At 45.8% G+C, this 9,366-nt stretch overlaps 1 long non-coding RNA gene across 1 annotated transcript; it reads left to right on the forward strand.

Annotated features, from left to right (window-relative positions):
* Positions 1–474: 474 nt before the first annotated feature.
* Positions 475–1,093, forward strand: LOC116652694. Its single transcript, XR_004305838.1, has 2 exons — positions 475–680; positions 715–1,093. It is a non-coding gene; the product is annotated as an uncharacterized LOC116652694 (long non-coding RNA).
* The last annotated feature ends 8,273 nt before the right edge of the window (positions 1,094–9,366 follow it).

Genomic DNA, 9,366 nt, shown 5'->3' on the forward strand with positions numbered 1-9,366 from the left:
TACCAAGAGAAAACTGCCTGAGGAAACAGAGACTGCAGATCTCTCTCCCTCTTGTTTCCTCCAATGCCTGATACAGATGTCAAGATCCCTCCTGCAATCTCTACAGCGGTAGGTAACCATACAGCTTGCCTCTCACGGCAGGGTGTGAAGGCTACCAGGCCTATAGGAAACTTTTCCTTATGCAGTGAGGTCTTGAATGTTATGGAGGATTCAGCAGGAAATTATTCAAGATTGGGAATCTCCAGGGCAAATCTCTGGTGGTACTGTGGGGGAAAGATTTTATGGTCCAGCGTAACCATCTAACTGGGGAGGCACCTGTGCACTTGTTCAATTAGTTATACCATTCACCCTGGCATTTGGAAAAGAAATGTATATAGATTCAGTTGGGGTACCTAGAGGTGTCCCTGATAAATTTTAGGCAAGAAATCAAATTGCTGCAGGATTTGAGTCACCTCAGATGGTGGTGGTGTGACAATCAACAAGAACATAGACTAGATTAACTACATATAAATTATACAAAAGTGCAATTAGGGGAATGGCAGAATAGCTAGATGCCACGCACCAGAAAAGAAATGATCTAGCAGGAGAGAAATCCTGCTAGATTAAAGAAAAGGGGGGAATGAACAGTGATGCAGGAAACTTAAAGGTAGTTTATAGAAACAAGTAAAGGAAACTTAAAGGTAGTTTATAGAAATAAGTAAAAGAAACTTAAAGGTAACAAGTAAAAGAAACAAGGGGCCTGGGAGAGCAGGGAGGATGCAGATAAGGACTGAGACCTCACGGACGACCAGAAGAGGAGTTGCATTCCCCCTGATAAGAACAAGAGGGGGTCAGCATGCTAAAGACAAGAGGGGGTCTGTATGCTAAAGAGCTATTGAATATGTACCAGAATTCCTAGAACTATTGACTATGTATTAGAAGTCTAAGAAATCATTGAATATGTATCAGAATTCTGAGAAATCATTGACTATGTATTAAGTGTACCTATATTTGTGTCATGATTTTACAAGTCGGTGTGCAGGTTTGGAGGAGCTATCCCCCTTGCACCCGGCGCTGCACAACGCTGGAATAAACACACCTGCTTTATAACCCATCTCTGGATTATAGAGTTTCATTCCGCAAGTCAGTGCCAGTTCCTTCTAATGCTGCTTGGGTTCTTTCTCCCTGAGGCACAGCTTGTATTTTTCCCTGTAGTTGTATGCCTATAGGTTTCAGTGATTCTGGAAGCCCCCTGATTAAAGGAGTCATCCGTTCAGGATCAACAGGCACCATCATAGGTGATTCATGATGTGGCTGCAGCTTTCTATCACACATCATTTACAGACAAGCAGCCTTTTGAACACTCTCAACCAATTGATCAGTTGTCCCAGTAATGGCAAGAGGGTCTCCCCTTTCTAAAGGGTTAAGACCACCTGCCCAATAGGCAGCCCTTTGTGTTAGGGACCAGGGAGCACGGTTGTTACCAGTAGTTAAAAATATTCCTGGCTCCCAATAACCTTCAGCCTCCTTTTCGGTTAACATTATTTGGTCTCCACCAGTTAGACCGACTCTCCATACATATTCTGTTTCCGATTCCTTTGGAGAGCGGCTAAAATCTTTTCTCAGTTTTGCTAATTCAGTGGCAGAAAAGGGAATTTCTTTAACATTCATTTGAGGATCCAGGTCCTCACCATTATCAAATGTATATTCTGTTTCTATTAAAGGGCGCAGAGGGGCTATTAGGGTTTCGGTCTTTTTAAAACTTTCTTTCGTTTCTTTCAGTTCTTCCTGAGGATCCAGTTTTTCTTGTGGTGCACCATGAATATCAGTGTCACCCGTATCTTTATATGTTAACATTTCCTTAAAAGCCATTTGTAACAAGGCCGAATGATGTCTCTCTCTTTCCAATTGTACTTCTAGATTTCCAATTTGGTTTTGCAAGGATTTCACGAGTTCCTAGGTTGTTTTAACTGTTTCTTGTAACGACTGTATAGTCTGGTTTTCCGCCTCGAGCTGCTGGTCTCGGAACTCCACTTTTAAAGCAGCGCCGAGTACCGCACAAATAAATGATTTGCCTTTCCCGGCTCGGGTACGAGCCCCATGTTGTAAAACGCAAATGCGGTCAGAAACAGCCTGCAAGTTATACCAGTTTTCACGTGCCCAGTCCATCCCTGATGACGATGGCCGAGACGCGTGCTTTTCAAGGATATCAAACAACATATTTTCACCTTCCATAGCAAATGTAATTTTACTCACAACCAAAAATCTACAGGCAACGAAATCTACGCTGAGGGAGGAGGCGATTCCTTATCTCCTCAGAGAGGCAAACACTTAACAAAACCAACAACTGCTCAAAACACTCCTTTACACAAAAGACCAAATGACTCAATCAACACTTCCAAAGAAAGTGTAAACACCTCAATCGGTCCTGGCTATCCTGGCAAGCCACAACGAAAAACTTCAACCTTCAAGCAACAAAAGTTAGAAATAACTTCTAAGTTTCTCAAAAGTAATAAACTTCTTGGAGAAGCACACACCAATTCCCCAAGAGGTGCACACACAAAACTTTTTAAAACCAAAGGTACGTCACAAGATACTTAAAACCATCACGTAGAGAGGTATCTGATGACAGAAAAGCTCCTTGTTTCCGTAGTGAGGCATCTGGTGTCAGAAATCCTCAATTCGGGGTTTGTCCGCGCCCTTTTTATCCTACTTCTTCCCAGCCTTCCTGACATTTCTGAAAGGCTCGGGTCAGAGTCATGTGAATCCCTCGGAGATGGCCATTTCCTTCAGAACGGCCCACACAAAAAGACCACTTTAGGGCCATTAATCTGCATCTTAGCTCTCTTTGTAGCTCCCAGACTTGTCCATCTCATGAACAAAGGGATTTCTCGAACCTTGGTTCCTGTGTGTCTCAGACAAAGGGAGTCCTGCAACCTTGGCCAGGACTTGCCTGAACTTGTCCATTTCAGCAAACTTTGAGACAGTACTGTAAAAAGCATGGCNCATAGAGACCCCATTGAGACCCATAGTGCCCCATAGTGCCCCAAAGAAACCCATAGCGACCCCATAGTCACCCATAGCGCCCCATAGGAACACAAAGATACCCCATAGAGCCCCATAGACACCCCATAGACACCCCATAGTGACCCATAGGGGCCCAAAGAGACCCCATAGCACCCCATAGCTACTCCATAGTGCCCCATAGCAGCCCATGGAGCCTCATAGACACTCCATTGTGCCCCACAGCACCCCATTGCACCCCATAGGGACCCATAGACACAGCATACTGCTCCATAGAGCCCCACAGCACCCCATAGCAGCCCACAGTGCCCCATAGACACCACATAAGGCCCTACAGCCACACCATAGAGCCCAATTGAACCACATAGACACCCCATATCGCCCCATAGTGCCTGTAGACACCCCATAGAGCCCCATAGAGACCCACTGAACCCCATACAGACCCCATGCAGACCCCATAGATCACCATAGACACCCCATAGAGCCCCATAGGGACCCCATAGCGCTCCATAGACACCCCATAGATCCCCATAGAGAACCCATAGCCACCCACTGAACACCATAGAGCCCAATAGGCACCACATAGCACACCATAGACACCCCATAGTGCCCCATAGAGACCCCATTCTTCCGCATAGAGCCCCATGGGGAACCCATAGTCACCCATAGCGCCCCATAGGAACCCAAGGATACCCCAAAGCACCCCATAGCCACCCTACAGCACCGCATAGCCACCCCATAGAGCCCCATAGACACCACATAGTGACCCATAGCGCCCCATAGGGGCACAAAGAGACCCCAAATCATCCCATAGCTACTCCACAGTGCCCCATAGCAGCCCATGGAGCCTCATAGACACTCCCTTGTGCCCCACAGCGCCCCATTTGTTTATGGTTTTTGCAATTTGGGTTGGGTGTTGGGTATTCCACATCAGAAACCACCATGCTAATAATGGGAGTAAAAGGGGACAACGTTTTTTTTCTGTGAACTGCCGTTAAATGAGCATGTGGGGTGGCGGGCAAAAACCGGAAGGGAAGTGAGGAAGGGGAAGGAGTTTGCTGGACCGGCTCCCTGCGAGGAGACAACGTGGTCAGAGGCTTCCTGCCCCTTACCTACAGCTCCATTGGGTGAGATTTGGGACTTGGTATTCTCTTGTTGAAACTCTCTTGTTGTTGTTTAGTGTTAATTTAGGTTATTAAACTGCCAATTGCGTTCTCAGATCACCTTTTTTCCCTCCCCTCTATTTTTTGTAGACCTAACTGGCAATCTCCCTTCCCTTCCCCGTCTCCCTAAACGCCACGTGGCCCGGGCCGGGCCGTGCCGCACTGCTGCTAGAGAAAAGGGGGGGGGGCTTTTGTTCACCTGGTTTTTTTTTTTTTTTTTGCTGCCCGGGTTTGTGCCCACTGTCCGGAGTGAGCTTCTAGAGAGAACTCCATGACACTTTTTGGTGGAGAATGCGGGCAGAGCTCAGAGCAATGTTTTTGGGCAGTAAATTAGGTGTTTTTTTTCACACCCTGTATGTAGGACTGATAGTCCCAGGTTTCCTGTGGTCCTGGCCTTAAGGAACTTCCTGATGTTGGGGGTAGGGGTAAGATTTACTGTAAGCCATATGGGCCTGGCAGGGATAGAGATATCTGCCATGGCTCCTTTCCAGAAACTGAACGAACATCAACATGGCACCGTGCTTTGAACTGGCTCACGAATGCTCTTGGAATTCCTTTAAGTATTGACCTGGGGTGTCGATTTGGAATACTGTGTTGTTAGTCCTCTCTAATTGTAGTAGTTTACTATAAATTGCAGAGAGAGTTGCAAAGAATGTGCTGAGAGACTCCAGGAAAAGGGCCAGAAAGCCATCGGGACCCCCAGTAATCAGGTAATCTCACGCCCTGAAACACCAGAGGGACGCTGGAAATTAATAGAACCCCTGAGTGAGTGTGGGAGATCAGGGGGATCTCAGAACGATGGCTTATGAAAAAAGATAAGAGGAGTCTCGAAATGAGATCCCACATCCTAAGGGAAGGCAACAATTAATCGCCGCCAGCCAACACACAAGGAAGCACCCAGCATCAGTGTCAGTCGCCCAGTGGATTAGGCCAGAGATGGGAACGTGTGTCCTACGTCTGGAACGGATGGAGAAGTAGAGGAATCCGGGCGAGGGACCCTTCCCCCAAAACCACCAAGGAAGGCCACTCAGAAGACTACACAGACCATGGAAATGATAGTGCACGCTGAAGGCCAGAGATGGGAGCGTGTGCCCTCACGTCTGGAACGGATGGAGGGAAAGTAGAGAAGATCCTGGTGAGGGACCCTTCCCCCCAAAACCACTGAGAAAGGCAAACCAGAAGATAACAAGACGCGGAGAAGATAAGTGATGATGAGGGAAAGTCATACTGGCTTACACTCTACTCGGTAAACCTTCTGAAAAGTTACTTGAAATCCAAAGTGCGCAGGAAGGAGTTTTGCCCCGACTTCCCAGGTGAACGCACTTGTCACTTGGCTGCTCGCGGTGTTGGACAATGGGGCCTCCCTGCATGTCCCTAAGCATGCAATGAGGCTCGTCAATTAGGAAACAATTTGATCGAGACTCATCTATTGATAGAGGGATCCAGCAGATGTCTCGATGGGTCCGCCAATTTCCTCTGGGAGGATTTATCTAGCTGTAAGGCAACCTGTCTTCTCAAAAGTGATTTGGGAAGCCGTACTTGGAAAATGGAGTACAGCTTGAGGAAGGGGTTTTTTATCCCAGTTACCATGAGAGAAATGGCTGCGGGCAGAAATGCTGTTTCGATCCCACGTTTGTCCTGGGGACCCAGAGGATTACCATGACCAGAAAAGGTGAGCGGTACTCCGGAAATAATGCAAGAAACTCATACGGTAGCACCAGTGAAACGTATTCAGTATACTATTAACGACTCTAACAGGTATGATGAGCTGATAGGAGACCGCTGAAATTTTTGAGCTCATCCTTTCACTGCAAAATATCGAATACTCCTCTGCCACATCGTACCACCAATCCGCAAGCCAATCTGTAAAATGGTGGAATTAGAAATGGACCGAATGGAGAAAAGACAGGACAACATGCATGAATGAGCTGTCTGCGGCAAGGAACCACAGTGAACCTGTGGCATGTCTCAGCTGTCAGGACCGCAAACGCACACCTGTCCGAGTGAAGGACCGCAGTGAGGCCTATGTCACGTGGTGCCAATGATGGAAACTACCTGCGTGACCATGGAGAGGAATATGAAGAAGTGGCATGCGCACCCAGATTTTGTACTGCGAGCACGGGTTAAGCAAACTTACAAAAGAGGTCAGCCACTACTTGAGGTTGCCTCTACCGCTCAGCAACCAATAGAGGGGCCTGCCCTCAGCCAGGGGGGGAGAGGGACATAATAGAGTGTATTGGAACTGTGTGGATTTCGGTGGCCTGGCACATCAGAACCACAAAAATATAAAGCACTGGTGGATGTCATCAATTTATAAGCCAATAACGCCAAATGAGTCAAACGATATTCCAATCAAAAAATTTTATTAATTGGTAATGGGTAAAAACAAAAGGTCAGTTCAGGGCGCTGGACGGACAGGGATTAATCTTGTTCTTTTCAACTGCCTTGCGCAGTTCGCTGTTCCTTGCAACTTCTTTGTATTGTCAGGCTCCCGGGTGTGCGGTAATGCCGACTGGTCGGCCGTGGTCGTTAGGCTAAGTGTGTCGTTAGTTGATTGGTCCTTCCCTGAGACTTTTTGCTGGAGACTTGCAAAATCCACCGCAAATTCGCGGCGCTTTGCAAACATTGTTGCCACATCCTGGTCTTAATGAGCAAACACTTTATCACAGTCCCCCCTTTTCTTTTATTGTACCATTTTGTTTTGCTCATTAAACGTTTTAGTCTTGTCGACTCCATTCTAGAGCATCCTCTTCTGGTTCCCCATTAATGGGTTCATATTTTTCCCTAACCACCATTAGGTGGGCTGCCTCAAGTCGATTCTTAACGATAGTTATTAGTTTATTAAAGATACAAGGTCCGAAAGTCAGCCCCAATATTATTATAACTACCGGTCCCATTATTGTTGATAATAAGGTGGTGAACCAAGGGGAACTATTAAACCAATTTTCATACCAGATACTTGACATTTGAGAACGCGAGCGCCTGGGGTCATATTTGTACTTATCTGTACCTCTGTGCCCCATCCTCCATTAATGAGACTTAATGCCATTATTAAGTGAAATAGTCTTAGATAGGCGGTTTCCCCACTGCAGTAGCAGGTCTTTAATTGTTTAGGGGGGTTATTCCCAGCCTTGGGTCGTTTCCTGGATCCTGAGTCTTTGGATCCATTCGTAATGGAGCAAACCCCTCCACACACTTTATCTCCTCTGCCTCGCCCCTGGTGCTCCATGCGACTCGGTTGCCTCGAAGAACTGGGTGTATCATCTTTCTCGGCAGCAAGAGTATTCTTCAGGAGGGGCAGTTTGCTTTGCTCCTCCTTCTAAGTGGGTCTTAAGGGTACCAAGTAGTTCAGTTCTAATCCCCGATCTTTAGGATGCCACAAAACCTGCTCCTTTTACACCGATGACACACCCACGTAATCGCTATGTCGGATCCGGATTTACCCCCTTTTTCCTGTGTTTAATGTTTCCCTTCTTAAGTAGAGTTATATTCCCCGCTCGTTCTGCCCAATGGGTCCACCACCTCTCTAAGTATACAGATAAATGGCAATTGTGTCTACAATAAACGTATTACAATTATTTACTACATGCTAAGTCTAAGTATTCCACTCTGGTACACTTATATATCAAATGAATTCCCTTCTTTGGTTTTACTTTTTTTCCTTTGTTTGTTAGTCGTGTCTTCTTTTTGCGCTGTTATCTCCTTTTTTTTCTTCTGTGTTGTTTCTTCTTTTGTATTCCGCTTGTGCTTCTGCTGCTCTGTCCTGTCTTTTCGTGTTGTCTTTGTCTTTCTTGTTTCGCTGGGTTTGTCTTGCCTGTGATTTCGCTTTTCGCGTTTCCTGTGTGGTCGCCGTGCGGTGGCAGGCTCGTTCACCCAATACACTAACTCAATATTTTTATGTTCCCATCGGAGGTCTTCGTGACAGTTTTATCTCTCTAGACATCACCTGCTTGGATAGTAGCAACTCTCAGCAATTCGTTTCTGGTTATTTTGTGGTAAAGTCGGCGGCCCTTTGTTAACTTACGAAACTAGCATGTGTTCTGCCTTTTTCCGGCCAGTCGTATGGCCGTATTAGTGTAGTTTTGTCATAGTTAAGATAGGCGCCTTCCATCGCCAGATGTCTGTGTTCAGTCGCTGAGTTTTCTCTCCGAGGATCTTTCGGTATCAGAACCCAACTCATCCGGCTTTTAATTGATTGGATGGGTAATGTCTCAAGAGGGGGTCTTTGAGTCAATTGTCCCTTTTTCCACAATTCCTGTTTATACTTCATTAATTCCGTGATATAAGCTTGAATGTTCTTATCTAACACCCCCGGGTGATCTTTAGGGGTTCCCACGCATCATATGGCATTCCGTATAACCCATTTCGAAGGAGATATTCCTATGTCAGCCAGGGCTGGGCCCTAAGGTATGTAAGAGGCCAGGGGGATGCATTTTTTATCCATGAGAGTTTTAGTTTCTAACGTTAATTTGGCCAATTGCTTCTTTTAGTTCTCCAATTCATTCTCTCTACTCGCCCTGAACTCTGTGGGTGCCAGGGAGTATGTTCTTCCCATTTTATTCCCAAGGCTTTTCAGCTAATATTTCTAGTGATTCTTGAAAATGCTAAGTGTGGATCCTTTGATCCGATATTCTTATTATCTGTTTTACCCTCTTTGGTTTTTGTTTCCATACCTAGGATGATTTTGTTCGATGTATATTTTAGTTACTACCTTGAGCTGTATGTTTTAGTTGTGGGAATGCCTCTACATAATGTGTGAGGTGGTCTAACTTATGACTAATACATATTTTAGTATCTCCTACTTTAAGGAAATTCGTACAAGTCAATTTGGAACTCTCGAAAATGGCCTAAGTGGCCAAGGGTCCTTTTCCCGCCCATTAGGCAGTTTTTTATTGTACGGCTCCTGTTATCTTGTAACACGTAAATACAATCCTTGAGTAATATGTCTTAGCTAAATTATGTAGGCCTTTACACATGTACTTAAGTGGCAAAAAATGATCTAATTAAAGCTTGGCTTACCCCAGTGGGTCCCGTTCGTTGCAAGCTGGGTCAGCCACCTGGAGATGCTATTGATTAAGGCAGTACCTCTCTCCCATCAGCTAAGTGCCACTTCCCTTCTGCGTTTTTGTTATTGTCCCATTTTGATTAAGTTTTTGTTCCTCCTTCGGAGTAAACGAAGGGGCCCTTCATCATGTTGTCA

This window comes from Coturnix japonica, unplaced genomic scaffold (assembly GCF_001577835.2).
Source record: "Coturnix japonica isolate 7356 unplaced genomic scaffold, Coturnix japonica 2.1 chrUnrandom711, whole genome shotgun sequence".
NCBI lineage: Eukaryota > Metazoa > Chordata > Aves > Galliformes > Phasianidae > Coturnix > Coturnix japonica.